Source organism: Passer domesticus, chromosome 28 (assembly GCF_036417665.1).
Source record: "Passer domesticus isolate bPasDom1 chromosome 28, bPasDom1.hap1, whole genome shotgun sequence".
In the NCBI taxonomy this organism is placed as follows: Eukaryota; Metazoa; Chordata; class Aves; order Passeriformes; family Passeridae; genus Passer; species Passer domesticus.
In genome coordinates, this window is record NC_087501.1 from 4,083,851 (window position 1) to 4,110,394 (window position 26,544).

Consider the following 26,544-nt stretch of genomic DNA (forward strand, 5'->3'; position numbering starts at 1 on the left):
TGTGCCCCCCTCCCTTGGCGTCCCACGCGTCTCATAAACGTCTTGAAGGCCCCACCTCCACAGGGAGCACCACTTTTAACCAGAAAATGCAGATTTCAACCCAATTAGTTGCAGAGAAAATCCCAAACTCCCTCCAACCGCCCTGCCCGGGCGCGCCGCTGCCCCGCTCCACAAATCCCAGCCTGGCATCACCCAGGGTGGGGGAATTTCAGCGAGGCTGCAGATGTGAGCGTGGGAAAGGGGCCGTGCTGGCGTCACCGCGTGAGGCTGAAGGTCAGGACCTCGAGGCTGAGCCGCCACCACCATCCCCACCACGCTCCCAGCTGCAGCCGGCTGAGGAGAAAAAAAAAAAAAAAAAAAAAAAAAAGGGAAGAAGCAGCAAAATTCCTTAACAGAGCCGAAATCAGCGTTTAATAGGAAGGAGGAGGAGGGGAGGGGGAGAAGAAGCCCGACAACCCAAAAACCCTGCACTGGAAGTGTGAAGGAATTTGAGCTCTAACTTTGGGGAGGGTGCGGAGCCGAGCTCGGCGTTTCTGAATCTCTCGGCTCCGCTCGGAGCCCAGCTGGTGGGAACAGAACGTGTAGTCATGGGACTGTCATCGTGTGCTGTCCAGGTTAACATGTAGCATTTCTATTACTATTAACAGACTTTCTGCTCCTCACTCCATCTGTTCTTCGAAATAATTGCAGTTGTACAGACCATGCCTTCGCTCCAGGCAGGCTCTGGGGAGAGGATAGTGTTTTTATGCAAAAAAAAAAAATTATTAAAAAAATAAAAAAAAAAAAGAAAAAATAGGGAGGAAAAAAAAAAGTGTTAAAAAATAACAGCAAACACGAGAATAGAGTGCAAGTGAAGCTAACAGCAGGCTTGGAATTGGGGACAGATTGTGGCCTAGAAAGGTGACAGCGCACGCGGCCGGGGGCCGGGGGCCAGACCCCGGTGGGGACAGGAGCTGGGGTCAGCGCCCTGAGCCGCAATGCCCCCGGGGGATTTTTCTCTCTCCTCACCTGCCGGCCACCCTGAGAGCCACAATCCCTCCTCACCTTCCACCTAAAGATAGCAAAGCCCTCCCCGAGCCGAGTTAATCCCGGCTGCTCATCCTCCCGAGGCTGCAGCAGCCCCCAAGGCCACCCCAAAACCCCAGTGCCACGTCCCCGGGGCCATGCCGGGCACCCCAAACACGGGGGGATGCTTTTGAACTGCTTGCAAGCAGCAGAGCAGCCCGAGTGTGGCGATTTTGGGGGTTTTTGATGCTGAAATCCCTCCTCGACACAGGCTAACAGCATTAGCTGCTGTCAGGGCTGCAGACGGGAGCCAGCCCCGAGTGACACGGGAGCTGCTCGGCTTTACAAGCATGAGCCAGCCCCAGGGATTTTGGGAGAGGAGGAAAGTGGCTTTAGATCAGAAAATTCCCCCAGTGCACAAGAACAGGAGGCATCTCGCTGTGCAAAGGGAAGGGAGGAAGGGGGAGAGGGAAGAAAAAGCCACTTTGGGATGCTGCGGATGAAAATTTGGGGCGGAAAACCACCCCGAATCTTTGTTGGTCACTCCTGCTTGGCCCAAGCCATGGAGGAGCTGCTGGAGTGCAGCACCCAGTGCGTCCTATTGCTGTCATGGGATCATGGAATGCTTTGGCTGGGAAGAGACCTTAAACTCCATCCAGTTCCCTCCCCTGGGCAGGGACACCTTCCACTGTCCCAGGCTGCTCCAAGCTGGCCTTGGGCACTGCCAGGGATCCAGGGGCTGCCACAGCTCCTCTGGGAATTCCATCCCAGCCCCTCCCCACCTCCTAGCCAGGAATTCCTTCCCAATATCCCATCTCTCAGGCAGTGGGAGCCATTCCCTGGGTCCTGTCTCTCCATCCCTTGTCCCCAGTCCCTCCCCAGCTCTCCTGGAGCCCCTTCGGGCCCTGCCAGGGGCTCTGAGCTCTCCCTGGAGCCTTCCCTTCTCCAGGCTGATGTGTGACACCAACTGGGTCACTGTTCACGGCCACCCTTCCCTGCTTCCTCACTCCAGGTCACTTTAAAACCTACATTTACCCATTGCCAGAGCTGCTGCCTTCCCAAGGACTCAAACCCACACGTGCACTGCCCAGCTTTGCCCCCACACCCCTGGGAAGGGGTGTCCTTGCCCTGCTCCTGCACCCGACACGGAGCCGGAGCAGCAGAGCTGGTGGCAGGTGACAAGAGCCCTGCATTCCTTGTTTTCCCTGCTAATTGTTTCTAGAGGGGAGGCAGCAGCGGAATATCCAGTTATTCCTGCAGAAAGCATTAGCTGCTCCAATTAGGCACAGGTTTAGGAAACTCGCTCCGAGCAGGCAGCGACTTTTCCAAGAGGCAGGCAGGCAGGAGAAGGATTTTGTGCGCTGAGGATACACATGGAGCTCAACAGATCCCGCCGAGCCGGGGCTGCACAGGAATTAAAGACTTATCCAAATGAAAGCAAATAGGGTGTTAAGCGACACACATGTAGAGCGAGCGGTTTCCTTGGAAACCAGCGCACATGGAAGCAGCACACATGCAGTGCTCCGGCATTTTCGGCAGCGCCGGGGCGGCCCCGGAGCTCTGCCCTGCCAGGGATCCCCGGCTCGGGCTGGGCACGGAGCTGGATGAGCCCAGGGGTGGCCGTGTTGGCGTGTCCATCCCGTTGGCATCCGTTTATCCGGGGCACGGAGGAGAAATGGATTAAAATGTGCTTTATTCTGTGAAGGGGGGATGGACGGTGCCCAAGCTTTGCCGTAGGAATTCCATCCCAAAACCAGGCCAAGCCCCAGCCAGGCCCAGCCCAGCGCCCGCTTCCCAACATGGGAATGAGCAGGTTTGGATGGATCCAGGCTGGATCCTCCCAGCTCACCCAGCACACCCAGAGCACAGGGTGTTCCCTGCACCAGCCCCTCGCCACTCGAGGGAATGAGGTGAAATTTCCAGCTGCCCCATTGCCACCACGCCCTTGACAGCTCCTAAGGAATTTCCCCGGTGCTGAAGGAAATCATGGAAATCACAGACAGGTTGTGATGGTGTCTGAGCCAAAAAACCTTTCACCTCCCTGGGAGCTGCAGCCTGGCTTTGCCCCAGCCTGGATTATCCTGCTGGGAAGGATTTTGATGGCATGAGATGATCCAGGCTGGTCCCACTGCTGTGGAAATGGGATGGGGAATGGGGCCAGGGAAGAGCTGGGTTTATGCAATTACAAACCAAAAAACCTCAGTCTACCCCAAAACCACCTTCCAGAGCAGGGCAGGAGCTCCTGGCTGGGCAGGGAGCTGGGAAGAGTACCCAGAACACTGGGAAACATCCCAGCTCTCCTCAGGGATGCTTGGAGGGTCCAGCTCACGTCCCACCAGAGCAGGAGTCGGAGGTGGAAGCGCCGCCAGCACCAGCTGAGATTTGAGATCAATCTGGGTTTTTTTCTTGGCTTGTCCCCAGTACTAAAAAGTTTCTATAACAGGCACCGGCTTCACAATTCTGCTGCTGCTGCCTCGCCAGAGAGAAATTCCAGCTCCTTCCTCGGCGGCAAAGAAATTGTTTGGGGCCGAGTTGTGTTGTGGCTTGGGGAGGGAGCTGCCGAGCACCGCAGGATTCCACCTCCTCCTTCTCCACCTGCACCTCGCCACTTCCACGGGCAAAAAAATAGGTCAGCAAAATTAACCCTGCTCCGCAGGACTTGCCCAAGGGGACAAGTGGCACCGGCTGAAGGCTTGACCCAACTCTCCCAGGCCTGGCTCCTGCTGCCGAAGGGAACTTCATTGAATTTCCAAGTGCAGCTCTCCCCATCCCTCTGCTCTCCCTTGGGGCTCCCTCACCGGCCAAATATTTATGCAGCCTGATGTCCTAATGAGGATTGATTCATCCAGGGTGGTTAAGGAGTGTGTGTGAAAGGTCTGTTCCCAGATTAAGGCCTTGGGATGCTTTAAGGAATGGATTATTTGCTCTGAAAGAACAGTTTGTTTTCCCTCGTGGCAGCAATAAAACAGCAATGGGGGTGTTACACACCCAACACAACCAGGCAGAAAGTGGGATAAATATTCCAAAGGGTCCACGGTGCTGCAAATGCAGGTGTCAGTGCCTCTGGAGCACTTTTAGGGAGGGAGGGGAACGACAGGCTGTGTTTCCTCAGTCAGAAACCCCACCGTGGTTCTGCTTTGGGTTCCCCAAATCGAGCGGATTCCACCAAAATCCTCAAGGGGAAAACAGCGGGGAACGGGGCCGCAGCTCCCAAATCCAGGAGGGAACCAAGACCCCGAGAAGCGCCCGCTCCAGCTGCCAGCCGCCGCCCCGCGCCCCCCTTTTCCCCAGGAGCTGCTTGTCACCACTCCAGCCTAATGAGCACCGCGCTCTCGTCCCCGGGCTGGGGACACCGCGGCCGGCCCCGCTCCGCGGGACGGACTCGGGAAGCGACACATCTCCCGAGCCGAGTGTGAGGAGGAGGAGGAGGAGGAGGCGGCCAGCGGCCGCGGTGGCAGAGCGCAGCCTTCCAGCCCAATTACTATCACGCGGGGGGACACATGGATTGGTGACATTTGACATTTTCTACACAATATTTTGATGCAGAATGGCACCTCCGTCACAAATTATTTTGCAAAATTTGGCTTGGGTTCTGATGGGTTTTTTAATTTTTTTTTTTTTTTCTGGAGAAAAAAAAAATAAGAAAATAAAAGCGTTGCACAGGGGTGGCACTTGCAGGCGAGCAAGGGAAAGGGTCATGGTGTCCCCTCCGTGAGCAAAAGTGGCTCTGCCACCAAGTGGGAAAACAAAGGGGAAACTGCACCCAGAAATTCCAGGCTTTGCTCCCATGCACCCACAAGGCCCTTGGGGACCCTCAAAAGCTTTTTCCCTGCTCCCTCCCATGATTCCTGAGATGTCTCAGCTTGGGGGAGCAGACCCCTCCTGGCAAGGCAGGGGTTCTCAGCGCTGGGAATTGCTGAACTCGGTGCTATCAGACACCTCGGCAAAGCTGAAATGACTTTAAATGCCTAAACATTTTAAAACAAACCCTGGAACAATTCAGCTCCGAACTCCTCGCCTGCTTTCTCTCCCTCCTCGCTCTCTCTCTCCCATTTTTACGGTTTCCAGAGCTGTTTTACGCCTCATTACCTGCACACTGTGAGTGATGTCTGTCGGTCCTAGAGCTGTAAATACCTTAAATCATGCTTCATTAAGAATATCTCTGGTGCTATTAAAGAGCTATAATAGACAACGAGTTAACAGATGATTAAATATGAACTCCATTTGTGTCACTCACCGCGGGCAGGAAGAGGCTTTAAGTTTTTTAAACTCGCTCTCATTATCTGGGGAAGTGGCGGGGATGGAGGGGGATGGAGAGAGGCTCGGTGGGATGGAGGGAGGCTGGCTTGGAAAGGCGAGGATGGGGATGGAGGGGGCTGGAATGGGGTGGAGGGGGGCTGGAATGGGATGGAGAGAGGCTGGAATGGGATGGAGTGGGGCTGGAATGGGATGGAGGGAGGATGGAATGGGATGGAGAGAGGCTGGAATGGGATGGAGGGAGGATGGAATGGGATGGAGAGAGGCTGGAATGGGATGGAGGGGGCTGGAATGGGATGGAGGGAGGATGGAATGGGATGGAGAGAGGCTGGAAGGGGATGGAGAGAGCCTGGAATAGGATGGAGGGGGCTGGAATGGGATGGAGGGGGCTGGAATGGGATGGAGAGAGGCTGGAATGGGATGGAGGGAGGATGGAATGGGGTCGAGGGATGCACACACAGAAATGGAGAGATGGGGATGGAGAGGTTTTCATATGGGATCAAAGGATGTTTACACATAAATGGGGGGATTGGGGGTGGAGGGATGCTCCTGTGGAGCTGGAAGGATGGGAATGGAGGGGAATGGAGGAGAATGGAGGGGAATGGAGGGGAATGGATGGAGCCTCAGCCGGGATGAATACATGTGCACATGGAGATGGAGAAGATGAAAGGATGCTCATATGGAAAAGGAGGCATCTCACATGGAGACGAAGGGATGCTCCTGAGCAGCTGGAGGGATGGGAATGGAGGAATCTCACATGAAGATGGAGGGATGGGAATGGAGGAATCTCACATGGAGATGGAGGGATGGGAATGGAGGAATCTCACATGGAGATGGAGGGATGGGAATGGAGGAATCTCACATGGAGATGGAGGGATGGGAATGGAGGAATCTCACATGGGGATGGAGGGATGGGAATGGAGGAATCTCACATGGAGATGGAGAGATGGGAATGGAGGAATCTCACATGGAGATGGAGGGATGGGAATGGAGGAATCTCACATGGAGATGGAGCAATGGGAATGGAGGAATCTCACATGGAGATGGAGCAATGGGAATGGAGGAATCTCACATGGGGATGGAGGGATGGGAATGGAGGAATCTCACATGGAGATGGAGGGATGGGAATGGAGGAATCTCACATGGAGATGGAGGGATGGGAATGGAGGAATCTCACATGGAGATGGAGGGATGGGAATGGAGGAATCTCACATGGAGATGGAGGGATGGGAATGGAGGAATCTCACATGGGGATGGAGGGATGGGAATGGAGGAATCTCACATGGAGATGGAGCAATGGGAATGGAGGAATCTCACATGGGGATGGAGGGATGGGAATGGAGGAATCTCACATGGAGATGGAGGGATGGGAATGGAGGAATCTCACATGGAGATGGAGGGATGGGAATGGAGGAATCTCACATGGGGATGGAGGGATGGGAATGGAGGAATCTCACATGGAGATGGAGGGATGGGAATGGAGGAATCTCACATGGGGATGGAGGGATGGGAATGGAGGAATCTCACATGGGGATGGAGGGATGGGAATGGAGGAATCTCACATGGAGATGGAGCAATGGGAATGGAGGAATCTCACATGGGGATGGAGGGATGGGAATGGAGGAATCTCACATGGGGATGGAGAGATGGGAATGGAGGAATCTCACATGGGGATGGAGGGATGGGAATGGAGGAATCTCACATGGAGATGGAGGGATGGGAATGGAGGAATCTCACATGGAGATGGAGCAATGGGAATGGAGGAATCTCACATGGAGATGGAGGGATGGGAATGGAGGAATCTCACATGGAGATGGAGCAATGGGAATGGAGGACTCTCACATGGAGATGGAGGGATGGGAATGGAGGAATCTCACATGGAGATGGAGGGATGGGAATGGAGGAATCTCACATGGAGATGGAGCAATGGGAATGGAGGAATCTCACATGGGGATGGAGGGATGGGAATGGAGGAATCTCACATGGAGATGGAGCCATGGGAATGGAGGAATCTCACATGGGGATGGAGGGATGGGAATGGAGGAATCTCACATGGAGATGGAGCAATGGGAATGGAGGAATCTCACATGGAAGGATGGAAATGGAAATGAAGGAATTCTTCTGTGGACAAGGAGTGATGCTCGTGAAGAGCTGGAGGGACAGGAATGGAGGATGCTTTGTGAGGAGATGGAGGGATTCTCTCATGGGGATGGAAGGATGCTGTGAATGGAAGAATGGAATGGAACAACCTTGTGGAATGTGAGTGGAAGAATGGTTTGGAATGTGTGGAGATGGAGAAAGGGGAATTGAGGGTTGGATGATCATAGAGATGGAGGGATGGGGATTTAGGGATCCTCACATGGAAATGGAGGGATGGGGATTTAGGGATGCTTGAGAGGGGATAGAGGGATGTTTCCATGGAGACAGCAGGATGTTGGCCCCATGGATGGGGGTTCTGCCCCAGGAACACCCAGGAGACACCAGCTCCTCCATGCTCTGACTCCAAGCTGATGATTCCTGCTCGGATTTTCCCAGCTGGGGTCTGGTAGCTGGAGATTATAAAGAAAATCAAATAAAGGGGGATGTGGACAATAAGGAGATGCTTTGGACAGGATGAGGACCTGGAAGAAAGGTGGATGGGACTGAGGGATGCACGGATACCTGGGAAGAAGGGCTGGAGAGCAGCAGCACGGATGGAGATACAAAAGGGATTGAGCATCACTGGCTCTCAAATACCAGAATAGCTCAGCACAAATGAATTGCCAAAGTGCAAATTAAATAATAATTAATACCATTAAAATCCCATGAGCACACAAAAATACTGGGGAAAATTAAATAATGAGTGTTTTCTTCTCTTCTGGATTAGATTCTGCTCTGTGAAAAGAAAGAGCATTTTCACAGGCTCCGGCACAAGTGGAATTATCCCAGTGACACAATCCTGGCTTCCCGCTGGGATTGGGGCTGTGGACGGTGCCAAACACCCAGCACACATGGCCCAGACTGTCCCAAATGGAGAAACGGAGCTGGGATGGGGCTGGAGCACCAGGAGAGGCTGAGGGAGCTGGGAAGGGGCTCAGCCTGGAGAAAAGGAGCTCAGGGGGGACCGTGTGGCTCTGCACAGCTCCTGCCAGGAGGGGACAGCCGGGGGGTCGGGCTGTGCTCAGGGAACAGGGACAGGAGCAGAGGGAACAGCTCAGGCTGGGCCAGGGCAGGCTCAGGGTGGGCACAGCAGGAATTTCTGCATGGAAAGGGGGTCAGGAACTGCCCAGGGAGGGTTGGAGTGCCCGTCCCTGGAGGGGTCCCAGGAAGGCCTGGTTGTGACAGGGTGGGGGTCGGGCACAGCCTGGACTCAGCGATCCCGAGGCCTTTCCCACCCCCAACCATTCTGTGATTCTGAGGGAGGAGGATCTGGGGATGAGGACAGACCTGGCTGTGGGAAATCCGGGTGACCTGAGCGTGGCCCACGTCAGGGACGGGGCCACTGTCCCAGCAGATGTCCCCGTGGGCTTTGTGAGGAACCTCACAGCAGCACACAGAGTTGAGAGGAGCCTCCCCGGCTTCTCCCCAGCCTCTCTCCCATCCCCTGCTCCTCTGGGAAAAGCCTCAAAATCACCCAGACACGGATAGGCCCTTTGGGAGCTGTCTGGCTCTGCCCCAGAAGGGGACAAGGGACCATCCTCAGGCCACCACTGCCACCAAACCCCAGCTCTGCTCCAAGACACAGCCCACGGCCTGACTCCTTACAGGGATAAATTCCCATTCCTACAATCCCCCTGCTCATTGACCATTCCCGAGCACATCCCGACCCCTCTGCAGGGACCCTTGGCCGCCCCCGAGGCCACCGGGGGGTCCCGGGGCTGGCGGGGGCACGGTGACACTGCTGTCCCCAGGGACGGACGGCGCTGCCGGGGCCGGTAATTGAATCTCGGGGCCGCTCGGGGGTTGAGTTAAGTGGAAATGCCATTTCCAAACCGCGGAGCGCCCCGAGCTCCTCATCAGCGGCCGCGGGTCCCCTCCGCTCCCTCGCCGCGACCTCGCGGCCGCTCCGGCGCCGGGGTCGGGCGGCCGCGGCCCCCAGGGTCACCCGGGGAAATTAATCCCCGAGCCCCTCGGGAGCCTCGGCCGGAGCGATCGCACGGCCAGCGAGGGAAAAAAACACATCTCGGTTCCATTTGGGGGGAAATTAAAGCGTTTCAGGAGCGGCGGGAGCTGCTCGGCGCGGCTCCGTCCCTGGGGATGCAGCGCTGACCCACCCACGGTGTCATTTACGGGCTGGAACCCCCTCCCAGCACGTGGAATTTGCTGCTGCTGAGTTGTGAGTATCCAAAAGGACAGACAGGGCCTTTCTCCCACCCCTATGCACCAAATAAAATAACTTATAATACATATTAGATATAATGTATCATATATTTGGAATAAATATTCTATATATTCTATATGTCCATATAGAATAGATATATTTGTATATTTTAATATATATTGCTAGATTTTAATATATATTTTACATGGAAATATAGACTATATTCTCTGTATATTCTCTATGCATTATCTATGTATTATCTATATAATCTTTACATACTCTATGTATTATGCGCTGTATGCAAATACAGACTATATTTTCTATATATTCTCTGTATATTCTCTATATATTCCCTGTGTATTCTCTATATATTATCTATATAATCTTTACATGCTCTATATATACACTGTATGCAAATATAGACTATATTTTCTATATACTCTATATATTCCCTGTATATTCTCTATATATTATCTATATAATCTTTACATACTCTATATTTGCGCTGTATGGAAATACAGACTATGTTGCAGATAGATAGAGATATATTGGAAGATACATTCCCAATATTACTTAGGAGTAGGACCCTGCCTTAGGATCTCATTAAAAAGCTGTTCAAATCCAGGAATAATGGGAGAAATCTACACCCAGCTACCCCCAGGAAGAGCTTCGGGAAAACAACCAAGAGCTCACCCTCCCTCCACACAAACTGCTCTTGCCAGGAACAGGAGGGAAAAGATGCTCAGCTCAGAACTTCCCTCCCTGGTAAAATATTTAATAATAAACTCAGAGGAGAAGCCAACTGTCTCCCTTGGATGTGGTTTTCATTTGGAAGTTAATGGGAGTTTTATTTCCAATCCAATTTTTTTTTAATTTTTTTTTTTTTTAATTCCTGATGTATGTTTTGTTCTGATAAATCCACTCTGTCACAGCGAATAAATCCCAGCTGGGATGGACAGAGGGATGACACCCGTGTCACACTCCATTCCCCTCCAGCCACCCTTTCCCGAGGCTCCTGATCCCCGGCACTTTGTCAACGGATCCCGGGAACAACATTTGGAAATACCCCGAGCCCCACAACAGCCGCGTTAATGCGTTAATTCCCACCGTGCCTCGGCGCTTTGAAATCCCGGGGGGAAAAAAAACCCCAAAAAACAAAAAACCAAAACAAAAAAAAACGGGAGAAAGCTGAAATGAGTCCTGTGAAAAGGAGCAGGGCATCATTAACGCAGCCGGATCCGTATCACAGGCTGCAGCAATTATTCCCGGGTGGAACACGGCAAGCTGTGAAGAGCTTTCATTACCAGGGGTGTTACAGGTCCCTCACCTCTGGCCAATCCCCCGCTCAAACGGGCATTTTCTGCGCCACGGATTCCAGCTCCATTTAAATCCATAATTGCTCTGATTGGGGGGCATCTGGAGCACGGGGAATTCATGACTGAGAAATCTATTAGGCAATAAGTTGATTACTTTTTAGGCACCTTGAAGTCAGCTCGCTGCCCGGCTCGGGGGGGTGCCTGGAGGTGCTGATTCCCAGGGGGTGCGATCTGCCCCGGCTCCCCCGTGCCCCAATTACCTGCCCGGGTCACCAGGGGGGAATTCAATCAGGGAAGCAGCCCATGGGACGCTGCTCCTGCCTTGGAAATGCAATTCTGCTCTGCCACCCACCCACGATGGATATCGGGTGGGGTTTCATCGCTGCCCAGGCCAAGAGGGAGCTGTTTGCTCCAGGGATGCTCAGGTGTGGATCAGGAATGAAACTTCCATGATAATTTTACTTCTTGTACTCCTCGTTCTGTACAGGGATGCTCAGGTGTGGATCAGACATTATTCCTCCATCCCTATTTCCCTTCTCCTGTATCCATGTTTGCTCCAGGGCTGCTCAGATATGGATCAGACATGATCCCACCATCCCTCTTTCCTCCTCTCCTGTATCACTGTTTGCTCCAGGGATGCTCAGGTGTGGATCAGGTGCAATCCTTATTTTCCCTTCTCCTGTACTCCCTGTTTACTCCAGGGATGTTCACGTGTGGATCAGGTGTGATCCCACCATCCCATTTCCCCTCTCCTGTATTCCCTGCTTGCTCCAGGGATGCTCAGGTGTGGTTCAGGTGTGATCCCACCATCCCTCTTTCCTCCTCTCCAGTATTCCCTGCTTGTGGGTCAGGTGAGACCCCTCCATCATTATTTTTCCCTCTCCTGTACGCCTGTTTGGCCCAGGCCGTGGACCAGAAGTGATCCCACCATCCCTATTTCCTCCTTTCCTGTATTCTCTGTGTACTCCAGGGATGTTCAGGAGTGGATCAGGTGTGATCCCACCATCCTTATTTCCCCTCTCCTGTATCCCCTATTTTCTCCAGGGATGTGCAGGTGTGGATCAGGTGCAATCCTTATTTTCCCATCTCCTGTACTCCCTGTTTTCTCCAGGGATGTTCAGGAGTGGATCAGGTGTGATCCCTCCATCCCTATTTCCCCTCTCCTGTATCCCCTATTTTCTCCAGGGATGTTCAGGAGTGGATCAGGTGTGATCCCACCATCCCTATTTCCCCTCTCCTGTATCCCCTATTTTCTCCAGGGATGTTCAGGAGTGGATCAGGTGTGATCCCACCATCCCTATTTCCCCTCTCCTGTATCCCCTGTTTTCTCCAGGGATGCTCAGGTGTGGGCCAGCCCCAATCCCTGAATCCCCATTTTTCCCTCTCCTGTACCCGTGTTTGGTCCAGGCTGTGGATCAGAAGTGATCCCACCATTCCGATTTCACCCTCTCCACTTTCCCCCCACAAACAGCCCTTTGGAAACCAAACAAAACCCATTTCTCTGCCTTTTTTGTCACTCTGTTATACCAAAACGGGCGCATTCACCAGAAAACTCCCCAATTTCCTCGCTGCCATCCCCACCTCCCTCCCTCCCCTGGGTGAGCTGTGCATCCTGGGGTGATCCATTCCCGGGGGATGCTGCTGGAAACGGGAGACAATGCTCCATTCTCCTGCTCCTCCCCATGCTGCATCCCAGCGCCTTCCAGGAGTGCATTAAATGATGCGATTAACATCTGTCACATGCGCTTCAGTCTCTCTTTCAGCCTCTCCCGGGGGAAGCAGCCACACGTGCAGGCGAAGGGTTTGTTTTGGTGCATTCAGCTCCTTTCTCCGAGCTCCTGGAGCACGGGGGGAGCTGAATCTCCGTGGGTGGAGTGGCCTGTGGTTGGAGCAGGGTGGGGGGTGGCAGCTTCCAGCCAAACTCTGCTTTTTGGGGTGATGGGTTCAGCCAAAAGCTGCTCCTGGGGTGAGAGGGGCTTTGGGGAAGATGCTGAGGGGTTGGAGCAGAGGCAACAGCAGCATTCCAAGATTCCTGCAGTGGGATGGCCCTTCCCTTTTTATACTAAACCCCAAAAAGCCCCAAAGTCCTTTCTGGGGGTAGATGGGTGTAGATTTCTCCCATTATCCTTAAACATTTTTTAATAAGATCTCATGGCAGAGTCCTGTTCCTAAGGGCTGATCTCCCTTCTCATTTTATACCCAAACCCCAAAAAACCCCAAAGTCCTTTCTGGGGGTAGGTGGGTGTAGATTTCTCCAATTATCCCTAAACAACTTTTTATGAGATCTCATGGCAGGGTCCCATTCCTAAGGACTGATCTCCCTTCCCTGTTTATACCCAAACCCCAAAAAAACTCAAAGTCCTTTCTGGGGATATATGGATGTAGATTTCTCCCATTATCCCTAAATATTTTTTAATGAGATCTCACAGTAGGGTCCTGTTCCTAAGGGCTGATCTCCCTTCCCTGTTTATACTCAAACCCCAAAAACCCTAAAGCCCTTTCTGGGGACAGATGGGTGTAGATTTCTCCCATTATTCTTAAATATTTTTAATGAGAACTCCTGGAAGGATCCTCTGATCTCCCTTCCCTGTTTACACCCCAAAATTCAAACAGTCCTGAAAAAAGTATGCCCACTTCCTGCACGTTTCTCCTGGCAGAAGCTGAGCTCAGCACATTTAACCAACCACTCACCTGTGGCTGCTCCCAAAAAACCCCACATCCCATGTGGACATTGGGGCACACCCAGGGCAACCCCTCCACACCCCAAATCCACCAAAATCAACACCAGCAGCGAGGCTGGGACACCACAGGGCAGGGCTGCTCCAGCATCCAGGAGATTGGGAGGAAAAAACCCCATTTAGGGCAATCAACCCCTTCTGTGGGATTTTTTTTGGGGGGGAGAGAAAGGATGAAGCAGCATCTCAGCAGGACAGGCAGGAGGGCTGGGATGCTGCTCCCACTGCCAGGATTCCTTTTAATTGATTTCTCATGGTTTGGTGGCTCCTGGCTTTAATTACAACACAAATGTTTGCTGGTGCAATTATGGTGCACACGCCATAAAGCTGTCAGAGGGTGTCACCAGGTCGTGGCTCTTCATTTATTTATGGCCTCGAGAGGGAAAAAGAGAGATCCAGCTTCCTGCCCAGATCCCTGGGGATCAATCCTAATCCCAAGGTGGGTTTCTTTGTGGCAGGGCGGATTGGTTTGGATTCTTTTTTTCTTTTGGTTTAATATATTAAAAGGGAAAAAAAAAAGTGCCTTGCAGCAGCTCGTCTGGGGGTGAAATAATCCACTCAACATTCCGATTATCAGCTAATGCACATTTGCATTAGAATGGGTTAGAAGAGCTCCCAGGATGGAGCAAGATCCCCACGGATCAGCCACTGGCCTTACACAGAAAAGCCACGGATCCTTGCCCTGAGCACAAAAACGCTCAGGGCCAGATACAGCATTAAATAGATGGAATATAAAATAAATGTATAGGAAAGCTGTGTTATATATATAATATATTGGGAATGTAAATACTGTATATAATAAATTGGGAAATACATAATATATATAATATATTGGGAATATACATAATATATATATATATTTGGAATATTGGGGAAATACATAATATATATAAAATATTCAGAATATACATCATATATATAAAAATAATTGGGAATATATGCCATTTATGTAAGATTATTTGGAATATATTCACAATATGCTTTGGAATTAAGACCATTCCATGAGATCTCACTACAAAACTTTCAAATTTAGGAATAATGGGATTAAAAGCCCAGAACTGGCCAGAACTAGCCAGGGCTGCTGGCCATGGGAATTAGCCAGGGCAGCTGAGCATGGGCTTCTCCTGCAGGTTTGCAAGTGCCTCACACCGGGATGGCAGCGCCAACCCCACGGAATTGTGGAAAAGCAGCAGCACCCCTGGGCCCTGTGCCCATGTCAGCTCTAATCCCCCAGGAAATTCGGGAGCAGCGGCCCCAGCCCGGTGGAGGGAAGGGAAGAAGCCGAGAGGGAACTCCGGGAGCGGAGCAGCCGCAAGCCCTGACGCTGCACCTTTCCCACCTCAGCTGTCAAAACGCAGCCCGCGCCCCCCCCGGAGCCTCGTTAAAAATGTGATGCTTCCCTAAGGCGACCGAGGGAGACATGGCCAAATTAATGAGGACGTGACAGAGTTTACAGGGCGGATTAGACTCCTCTTCCCCCGGAATAAACCTGGGGATTGAGGCAGAAGAAGGGAAGGCGAGGCTGAGGGATGGCCGGGGGTTTGGGGAGCATGTGCGCTCACCAAAAGAGCAATCCTGTCCTTGTCACTGTTAATCAGGCACAGGGACGGGCGGGAAGCTCGGCCCTGCTGGGGAAGGATGGGAATTAAAGCTCCCTGCCCCACGGATCCGGATCCGGCCTCCTCTGGATGCGCCGTGCCAGGAGCAGGTTTGCAAACACATCCTTGCAGCTCTCCCACTTCATTTTCCCATTGGAAAATAAATAAACATCATTGTTTGGGGTTTTTTTCCTCTTTTTTTTTTTTTTAATCTCTCTTTTTCTGCTTTTCTTTGTCCAATCTGGAAAGCAACAAATTTCCAGCAAGAAGCTGGGATAGGCTGGAGGCATCTCCACACACCTTGCCTGTGTGAGGAGGAAAGATTTGTGCCCCAAAACCCCACAGTGCCTAAAACATGGAACATCCACAGTCCCAGTCCCATAAACTGGGATTTGGTACCTCTAGAAGAATCCAGCTGATCCCACTGGAAATGCCATTTCCATAATAGATATAACCCAAAGCCATGTCTGGAGGAGAGGGGACACCTGTGATCCCCTTTCCCGCCATCAACAGCATTTGAGGGGATCAAGGATTTTGGGAAAGCACTGAGAGGGTCCTGTTTGAGGGCACCTCTTTAATCCCAACTCCTTGAAACCGAAATAAAGCTCGAAACAATCCTGAACCAACCCCTCGAGCCCAAACAGCAGCGAGATTTGGGAGCCAGTCCAAGCTCTGCAGCTTAGGCCCATCTCCAAATATCTCCCAACAAGTTTATTTATGGAAAATAAAATCAGTCCAAGATGTTCACAGCTCAGGAATATTTAATGCTATTTGGTGAGAAAGTATTTCCAGCGAGGAGGGGAGCGCGCGGCTCGCCGAGCCCGGCTCGCGGCATCGCACCGGCAACGGCGCCGGCACCGACCCACCCCGGCCAGCCAGAGCCCCGAACTGGTCTGAACGCCTCCCTCAATTCATTCCTGCTTCATTAATTGGCTCTGGAGGCCGGGATGAGGTGGGCTGTGGGAAGAGGGGGTGCTGAGGACGCTCCGAGGGGAGCGCTGCGCCTGGGTGCCATCGCGTCCGTGAGGGGGGGACACCTCATAGACCCGTCCCTTTCCCGTCACCCAGGAGCAGGAGGGAAATTTCCCGGTGTGGGAAGGGGAGGGAAGGGTGGCAGAGTGAACCCAGATGATGCTCAGACACAGACCCCCCCCCTCTGGCAGCCAAAATCGCGGGAGCCGTGGCCACCTCGGCGCTGAGGTCACCCACGGGGGGCAGGCGTGACACGGAGCTGTCTGCTGGGCCAGCCCCGGGTCAAGGGCAGGCCGGGGGCAGCGGTGATGGCAGTCACTCTAATAGACACCTGCCACCTGATGGGGAGCGTTAATGCGTCCCCCTGATCCCACAGAATGTCCCCCCGATCCCGTGGGACACGGAGCAGCATCCTCAGCCGCATCCCGGCTGCCACCACACGCTGGGCTGTCACCCTGGCCAAGGGGGGGACACCGAGCAGCCAGGGAGGGAGGGACAGCGCCCGGGCAAGGCCTGGACTGTACAAACAGCTCTAATATCCCTGGAAGACGTCTCCGAGTCATGCACAGGGTTGGAAATGGCTCCCATTATAATTCTGAGTCATCCGTGACTCAGTGACATTTCTGGAATGGAAAAGCAGTGGCTGGCCCAGCCCTGCACTGGGGCCACACCACAACTCCAGGGCTTGTTTCTGATCCTATTTCCCAAACAAACAACCCCCCAGAGCCATCACTCCCCAGCCCGGATGTGCAGCCACTCGTGGATGGTCCTCTGGGATGGCAAGTTTTGGATTCCCAGCCCAAGAGGTTTTGTTTTGTGTGGGAAAAGCTGGGATCTGAGCCCAGCTTTGCCACTTGGGACAGAGCCAGGTGTGGTGGCAGGGGCTGGAGCTGCCCCAGGGATGTGATGAGCAGTGTGGGATTTCCTAAATCTTTATGTTTAAACATAAAATCCTTAAAAAGAAATAAAAACAACTATAAAATAAATAAAAGCGACTTCCAACAGCCCAGGACTGACACACACAAAGCCAGGGTCATGCTGCTGCTGCTAATGCCTGCAGGAAAAAGGGGTTCAGGAACACTCGGACACAACAGGGTTGGCATGGTCACACTGGTGTTTCCTAAGGACAGGCATTTTCATTAAGGCAGCCCTCATCGCTCAGTTTTATCCTGGGAATGGCCAAATCCAGGGCAGGAAACACTTGGTGAACTGATAACCCTGGATCACACAATTATTTCCCCCCTCTCTCCACGGTCCTTTTACTGCCTGTTATTAAAGCACTTGATTTTAGAGGCTGGGAGGAAGCTGCCCCTGAGGAAGGCACGGGGCCAGGACGCTCGGGGCCAGGGATGCTCGGGGGCAGGATGCTGGAGGGGCAGGATGTTCAGCAGCTGGGGGACTTGGGGGATGGAATGCTTGGGAGTCAGGATGCTCAGAGGCCGGGATGCTCAGAGGCTGGGATGATTGGGGGTTGGGATGGTTGGGGATTGGGATGGTTGGGGATTGGGATGACTGAGGGTTGGGATGATTCAGGGGTCAGGATGCTTGGAGAGAGGGATGCTCAGAGCCAGGGTGCTCAGGGGTCAGGATGCTCAGAGGATTGGATGCCTGGAGACCAGGATGTTCAGGGGTCAAGGGTTCTTGGAGGCCCAGATGCTCAGGGACCAGAATGCTCAAGGCTCACAATGCTCAGGGATGAGGATTCCCAAAGCTGGGATGCTCAGAGTTCAGGATCCTTGGATGCTGGAATGCTCAGGGACTGGGATGTTCAGGGGTGAGGATATTCAGAGGCTGCACGGTTCAGGCTCTGGGGTGCTCAGGGGGTCAGGGTGCTCAGGGGGTCAGGGTGTTCAGGGATCAAGGTCACTCAGGGGATCAGGATATTCAGGGGTTGAGATGCCCAAGGATCAGGATATTCAGGGGTTGGGATGCCCAAGGATCAGGATATTCAGGGATCAGGATGCTCAGGGGTTGGGATGCCCAAGGATCAGGATATTCAGGGATCAGGATGCTCAGGGATCAAGGTGCTCAGGGATCAGGATGCCCAAGGATCAGTGTGCTCAGTGGTTGGGATGCCCAAAGATCAGGATGTCCAAGGATCAGGATGCCCAAGGATCAGGACGCTCAGGGATCAAGGTACTCAGGGATCAGGACCCTCGGATATCAGCATGTTCAAGGATCAGGACCCTTGGATATCAGGATGTTCAGGGATCAGGACCCTCAGATATCAGGACATTCAGGAATCAGGAAGCTCAGAGATCAAGGTGCTCAGTGGTTGGGATGCCCAAGGATCAGAATGCTCAGGGATCAGCATGCTGAAGGATCAGGATGCTCAGGGGTTGGGATGCCCAAAGATCAGGATGCTCAAGGATCAGGACGCTCAGGGATCAAGGTACTCAGGGATCTGGACCCTCGGATATCAGCATGTTCAGGGATTAGGACCCTCGGATATCAGGACATTCAGGGATCAGGACCCTTGCACTGATGTGACACTCACATTCCCCAACACCCCAATCCCTCCTCACAGCGACAGCGCCACGGGAACCCGGTATGGCTGCGGCAGGACCCGGCCCCAAAACACAACCACCCCCCAGTCCCAGGGACTTTGGAACACCAGGAAAACCCAGCTCGGTGCTGGAGCCTCCCCTGCACATCCCGCCTTGCCACCTGCAGCCGGTGACGGCCGGGGAAGGCTCCGGTGGTGCCAGGACACATCAGAGCAGAAATAGACCCGGAGCCGTCGGCCCCCTCCCCTCCCTGCCGCCCCCTTTTTACTATTATGTCTGAGAAGAGACGTCTCTCCTGGGTTTTTTCCCGCTGATTTAATCGCTTGGTGATGAGGGCTGCCTGGCTGGGATACAACTGCGCTCTGGGCATGGCCAAAAGAAATGGGGGATCTAAAAAGAGGAGGAAGCATCAGTAGCAGCGACGCTGATTGACAGCGAATGAAATGGAGCGGCCAAATTCCATTGGCGTGGTTTGAAATTCCCAGGACGCTGCCGAGAGCTGATGGCTCCTTTCCTAGGGTTTTGCCAGAGCTGGCATTTGCCTTTCATCCTCGTTTAATTCACTGTTTGGAGGCTGCCACGGGTTTGTGTGTGTGTAGTGGGGTTTTAATTGCACGCTTGGCCTCGTGGAGGAGGTTTTTGTGTGTGTTGAGGTGTGCAAAGAGGAGGCAAAGACTTTCCTTGGCCACAGCTCTGCCTTGTGGCCTCGAGCCCTTGGGAAAAGTGCAATGCCTACCCTGGATGTAGGTGGTTACGTGGTTTAGAAAGGATTTTCCTGGAAAGACGGTGTCTGTTGGAGTTTAAATTCGGGTGCCTGGGTGGGATGTGGGTGGCATCGCTCAGGTAGGGACCCCACAGGGATTCCCCCCATCCCCCTGCAGGTACCCCTATCCCAAATATTGGATTTTGCTGGGAAAACTGCGTGTGTGAAGGCTGCAGTCACTGCAGGGTCCAGAGTGGCTTTGCCCATCTCTCCTCTGTCCCCGCAGTGACATTCCAACAGCAGAAGACCAAAAGGTAACAAAAGTCCTGTTTGCCAAACATTCCTTCACTTTCCAACGGGAAAGGAGCCAGCAGCTCTCCCTCTGCCAGCAGCCTCTCCTGGAGCAGCTTGTCTGATGGATACCCCATGGAAAAGGGAAAGGGAAAGGGAAAGGGAAAGGGAAAGGGAAAGGGAAAGGGAAAGGGAAAGGGAAAGGGAAAGGGAAAGGGAAAGGGAAAGGGAAAGGGAAAGGGAAAGGGAAAGGGAAAGGGAAGGGGAAGGGGAAGGGGAAGGGGAAGGGGAAGGGGAAGGGGAAGGGGAAGGAGAAGGAGAAGGAGAAGGAGAAGGAGAAGGAGAAGGAGAAGGAGAAGGAGAAGGAGAAGGAGAAGGAGAAGGAGAAGGAGAAGGAGAAGGAGAAGGAGAAGGAGAAGGAGAAGGAGAAGGAGAAGGAGGAGAAAAGGAAAAGGAGAAGGAGAAGGAGAAGGAGAAGGAGAAGGAGAAGGAGAAGGAGAAGGAGAAGGAGAAGGAGAAGGAGAAGGAGAAGGAGGAGAAAAGGAAAAGGAAAAGGAAAAGGAAAAGGAAAAGGAAAAGGAAAAGGAAAAGGAAAAGGAAAAGGAAAAGGAAAAGGAAAAGGAAAAGGAAAAGGAAAAGGAAAAGGAAAAGGAAAAGGAAAAGGAAAAGGCCAAACTCTGACCACAGCCCAGCAGCCTAGCTGCTCCTGCCCCCAACCAGCAGGAGCCCTGATCTCCCTCATGGCCAGCTCTCCGCCCGAATTCCCAGGCTTTTCACTGCAGCTGGAAGAAATCTGGCAAACCCCTGGGCTGCTGTGCCTGCCCCTCTGTGGGGAGGGAGAACTCTGGGGAGCAGCGAGGACAGGACGAGGTCCAGCAGCTGCCCCACAAACCAGGGCAAAGTCTCAACTCAATCCTGACCCCCGAGCCCAGCACGTGCCCCCCACTCCCACCCAGGATTATCCCCCTAAAACAGCCGGGTCCAGGCAGGAATGGAACAGTTTTAGTGGAGAAAAGCTCTGATTTTGCAAATCTGGTGGTGCAAGACACTGCTCCCACCCCAGGTCATGCTGGCTCTGTCATTGTCCTCTCTGGGCTGTGAGCGACGGGAAGGGGCTGGGCAGCATCTTAAGGGGTGCAGCATTTTTGGGGGTGCAGAATTTTTGGGGGGCTGCAGGACCTTGGGGGGCTGCAGCATCCTAAGGGATTGCAGCATTTTGGGGGCTGAAGCATCTCAAGGAGCTGCAGCATTTTGGGCTCTGCAGAATTTTGGAGGGCTCAGCAGGAAAGGGGAGCTCAGCATTTTGGAAGGCTGCAGCATTTTGGGCTTAGCGTTTTGGGGAGCTGCAGCATTTGGGGGGCTCAGCATTTTGGGGGGAGTGCAGCATTTTGGGGGGGCTCATAATTTTGGGGGGCCCAGCATTTTGGGGAACTGCAGACCTTTGGGGGTTCAGCATTTTGGGTGAGTGCAGCATTTTGGGGGTTCAGCTTTGGGGGGCCCAGCATTTTGGTGGGCTCAGCATTTCGGTGGTGCTCAGCATTTTGGGGCAGTGCAGCATTTTAGGGGGCTCAGAATTTTGACATGCTCAGCATTTTGGGGGGCTGCAGCATTTTGGGGCGCTGCAGCATTTCGGGGGCCTCAGCAGCGCTGCTGCCTCCCCTCCTCTCCCCGCTCACCAAATATTTGTTTAACGAGGGAATTCCCGTCCGTGCGGGAAGCGCGGCTGCCTCCAGCATTCCCAAAGCCTGGAAAACCTCTGGAGAGAGAGAGAGCCACGAGCCCCAGGAGCCCCGGCCACGGGAGGTGCCGATCCCTCGCACTGGCCGCTTGACCCCCGGCCGTGCTGGGGTGACAGCAGCCACCCCGCGGTGTCCCCCGGTGCCACCGCGTCGCGTCCCCCCCTCCCCGGCCACCGCCGCGCTCCGCTCCCCCAGCGCCGCTTTGATCCGCTGCTTAATTCCCGCTTCCCATTAATTGCTGATCAGGCTCTGAACCTTCTCGCGGAGATGCCGAGATCAAATGCGTAGTTAAGAGACGGTCGGGCCGGGGGGAACATGAAAGGGAGAAGTTTTGTTTCAGGATTTCTCATCCCGGCGAGGCGGCGCCGGGAAGCGGCGGAGCCGCGAGCCGAGAGCTCCCTCTGCTCCCAGAAAAAACCTTCCAGGATTCCAGAGGCTCCCAGCCTCCTTCCCCGGCCCGCTCGCCAGGCCCCGCACACTCGTCACACCCCCAGGGGACAAGCACAAGCTGCTGCACGGGGAAATGTTTGCTCCAGGGGATGAGTTGTTGATAAAAAAAAGTGGCAGGAAAAGGATAAAATGGTCACAAACCCCGTGGCACCCCAAAAATGCATCGGCTCTCATGACGAGGGAGACCCCAGGATGGAAAATATCCTCTATAAATCATATCTGATTTAGCTATTGATTAGAGACAGCCCGAGGCAAACGGCAGCGCTTGGAGCTCCCCCGGGATGGGGGAAAAGGAGGGAATTTGTGTTTCCATCGCTTGGGGAGGGAAATTAATCAATACCAGGCCAGCAAGGGCGATCTGGGGCAAAGAAGAGCTCAGCACCCAAACTACAGGGGAAGATCAGGGTGCAGAAAACGATTTCAATTCCAATGAAAACGTATTTTATTAGAGGAAGCAGATTCATCTTTGATCCTGGATCCCAAGAAAAGCAATATCCAGGGCTGTGATATCCCATCTCGCAGGGAGAATGAGTTATTAAAGCACAAGATGAATGGCTTGCAGTGCAGCTAAGTGCTCCAGTTAAGAGAAAAATAGTTCTAAACTTACTCTTTGCCCCAAAACACATTCCTCCCCCTCATCCCCGGGCCTCGGCTCTCCCCTCGGGTGAAGCTCGCTCGTGTGCCTCATTTTTTTTCTGGCTTATCAAAATTCCGGAGGGGAAATTTTAATAGAAGTAAAAATAAGGTGAATTTAGACGGGTGGTGATGCTTGGGTTTTTGGGGTTTTTTTTTTCTTTTCTCCTCCCCTTCCCCCAACCTTAAAAAAAAAAAATACACATGAGGAATAAAAATAACCCGGATAAGTTCAGTTGTGGGGAAGGAGGGAGGATGTAAATGAAGGAGCATTCTCATGGAGAGCAGGGCGCCTCGCCCCGCGCCTCGGCTCTGCATGAATAAATAGGATAAAAATGTAACACACGCAGCTCCGATCCCAGCACCTCGAGAGGGCTCCTCTCCCCGCGGGCTGGAGCAGCACAAGCCACCAGCATTCCCGGATTTTTGGTATTTAGGGGAAAAAAAAGCACTGAAATGGTGATTTTGGTGCCGAGCTGGTTTGGAGCCCCTCCCTCAGTGAGGCTGGTGGTGCAGATCCACTGGGGACGCTGGGAAATGAAGGATTTTCCCCCAAATCCTTGGATCGTTCCGGTTGGAAAAGAGCTCCAGGATCCCCGAGTCCCAGCTGTGCCCCATCCCCACTTTGTCACCCAGTGCCACGTCCGGGTGCTCCTTGGGGGAGGGATGGGGGCTCCAAACCTCCCCTTCCAAGGTTCAACAACCGCTCCCTTAAGGAAATTCCTGCTGATTCCCAGCCTGAACCGCCCCTTGGGACCATCCCAGGAGCTCCAGGAGCGCTCAGGATCAGGCCACCTCCTCCACCGCACCATCGCTGATGTTTTCTCCCAGTCCAACACTGAATCTCATCACAAAAATCCCTCTCCTCCCAAGAGCCAAAGGAAACAGGGATGCTGGGAAGTCACCCAGTGACTCAGTTCACTCCAAATCCGTGCTGAGGGGTGAGACCAGCCCAGAGCGCCCCAAAACCTCCTGGCGAGGCCCCCGCAGCGCATCCCAGCAGCCGCATTTTCCCCGGAATTTTCCCACTCCTTTCAACGCAGCCATTCCCTGCTTTTCCCCCCTCCCCAGGCAGGATCTCCCGACCCCCCCCCGGCTGCCTGGCTCCCCGTTACACAACCCTGCTCGGGAGATCCTACGTGGGCAGCCGTGGGTTTTCCTGGGAATCGACAGCAGCTCTCGCTGCAGCTCAGCAGAACATGAGCATCTTACATAAACAGCCCCGCGATTCCCCTGCGCGGGGGCTGCCCGCAGCCCCCCGGGCTGGGAGGCAACGCTGGGAGCCGCCTTTCCCCCCTCCCCATCCCCATCCATCCTCACACTCCTTTTTTGCCTCTTTTTTTTTTTTTCCTCCCTTTAAACCAACCCAAACCCTTGTGGGGGAAAAAGGCAGCGCGAGAGAGAGAGAGAGAGAGAAATGACTCAAGTGTTTTGTAACTTGTCACATTCGGAGCTGCAATTTGGAGGCAGGAAGGAGGGATCCAAAATAGTCGCCCCAACCCCGGATTGTATAACCGAGATCCCCCCCACAGCCCCTCCCCTCCCGCCGGGAGAAAAAAAGGAAAAAAAAAAAAAAAAGGGGAATTTCTGCTGGAGATGGCAGCTGGAAAAAGAAGAAGGCAGGCGAGCTCGGGGTTGTTACAGCGCAGGAAGGAGCCCCCAAATTGGGAAGAATTACTCATCCATGGAAAAAAGGCTCCTGTGCTGGCGGGGAGGCACCAGGAAGATGCTGCAGGGGAGGAGGGAAGGCTCCCGGCAAGGGGAAGGATGCTCCGAGCCCAGGGGTGAGGCTCAGCTCCCCGGGATGCTCCCTGCAGTGGGAGGTGATGTTTGGGAAGTGCAGCTGGAGCGGCAGAGCAGGACGGAGCAGGATTCCCTGCCAGGAAGGGAGCTGGCAAGGGCTGCTCAAGGGCATCTGCTGCCAAAATTCCAGCTCGGAGCAGGCTCGAGGCATCCCAGATGCCAGAGCCGGGCTGGGAGATGCTTGGATAATCCCACGGGAGGGTGGCAGCAGGGTCAGGGCGTGTTTGCCAGGCAAACACCTCTCCCACACCTCGCTGCCCTCCACCCAGCACCTGGCAATTCCCAATTCCCGGGTTTTTCAGGCATTTTTCACCCAGCAGCTTGTGACATCCCAGAGAAACCCAGCAGAGCCTGGCTGCTCCCAGAGCCCCCTGAAAATCAGGGAGAGCAACACTCGCCTGGAGTGGGGAGAGCGACGGAGCAAAGACCCCCCAGCACACCCAGCCCAGAATTCCAGAGGTCCTGGAGCCTTTCCCAGCCCCCAGAATGTCCAAGCCCAGAGCAGGGAAGCTCCACAGAACCAGGAGGAGCTGGGAAGACGAGGAGGATGCCAGGAAGATGAGGAGGATGAAGGGGAGCCTTACCCAACTCCCCCATAATTAAACACAATTCCAAACCCCACAAATTCAATTTTCAAGCACCAGGAGCACGGGGAGGAGCCTGCCTGCTGCTATAAACCCTCCTGCCCACCCAAAATGCCATTAATTCCTTTTGAAAAAGCCCAGGCGGGTCTGGGGCATGTCAGGAGACACCACGAGGGTGACAGGTCCCCTCGGGGCTCATTGATCTGCCATCGATCACCCCGGGCAAGCTCTGGAACCCTGATGGGCTCTGCGGGGGCAGCGCTTCCTCAGGGTCTCCTCAAAAATAAATCCTGGAGTTGGGATGAGGGGAGGCATCTTTGCAGCTTTTTCTCCAGTGGCACCTTGGCTAAAGGCTCTGAAATTCCAAGTGCCCGACGCCCACACTGGCACACCACAGGCTGGGGAATGCCGGGAAAATGCAAAGATGGGGCAAGGGGAAAGGAAAATCAGGTTGTTTTCAACAGATTCACCGGTTTCTGCAACTCAGTTTGGCTCTGCAATTAATAAAATTCATGTAAAATCTATATTTTTATGGCAGACCCACCTGGCAGGTGCATCCCTGCAGTTTTGGGATTTGCAGGTGAAAATAAAGCGGATCAAAAGCACTTGCCCGTGCAACAAACTGAGACAAAAGGCAAAATTCCCAACAAATCCCCAACCAGAGCACGATCACGCCTTCCCCAGGATGTTCCACTGGAATCCTGGACACCCCTGGCACATCCCATCCCCGCAGCCACAGCAGCACCGATCCCCACTGGTAACTCCACACAAAACATTCATCTGCGGGAGCCACACAATTATCTCTGGGAGCGAAGCGTTGACGGATGGAAGTTTTAATTACCAAACCTTCTCATCCTCCCCCATGCACAAAAAGTGCATTTTCTGGCATGTTTATTTAATAATAAAATATGGCCAAACTCCACGCTGGTGGAACACGTGCGCGGGGCACGGGAAGGACGAGACGAGCTGAAATCTGTTTTGTCACCAGAGCTGGAAATTTAAGTTCCTTTGATCTCCCTGCCTCCAAAGCTGCTGGGGAAGGAGAGAGGAGCACAGAGAACGTTATCCCAGGCTGCGGAGGGGTTCAGGGATGGATCCCAGCTCCTGCCTCCGCACGTGCCAGGGCTGTGGAGATTGACAGCCCCACGCCCGCACACGTCCCCATCCCTCGATGTCCCCACGGAGAAAGCAAAGCACAAGCCTTAATTCCCATGGACAGGGCTAAAGGGTGCCCCTGTCACCCATCAGTATCATTTAAGGCTTGGGAAGTGCCCAATTCCCGCCGGGAATGCCCGGTGGAGCTCCGTGCTCATATCAGCCTTAATTTCATGTGGTCCTTCACACCGTGGTCTGCTCCGAGCCACGCTCCCGTCCCCTGGCAGCTGCCACGGCTCGGGAGCCACCCTCTGCTCCCAAACCTGGCTGGCATCCGGCAACAGCGGCGGCTGCAGCCTGTTGGAGCCCGGTGTGAGCGAGGTTACTCATTCCCAGCGCCAAGACGTGCGGAGGTTGAGGTTCCCCCCCTCCCCTTCCTTCCTTTCGCGAGTAAATCCTCCAGCAGGAATTTTCCCCCCTTCCTTGGAAATTCACAGCCAACCTGCTAATGAGTCTTTGTGAAACTTGTGCCTTCTTACCTCTAATTTTACAGCCT

At 53.7% G+C, this 26,544-nt stretch overlaps 1 protein-coding gene across 1 annotated transcript in view; it reads right to left on the reverse strand.

Annotated features, from left to right (window-relative positions):
- Window positions 1–26,544, reverse strand: part of PEBP4 (phosphatidylethanolamine binding protein 4) — a 76,878-nt gene that overhangs the window by 39,341 nt on the left and 10,993 nt on the right. The gene's annotated exons all lie outside the window — the stretch shown is intronic.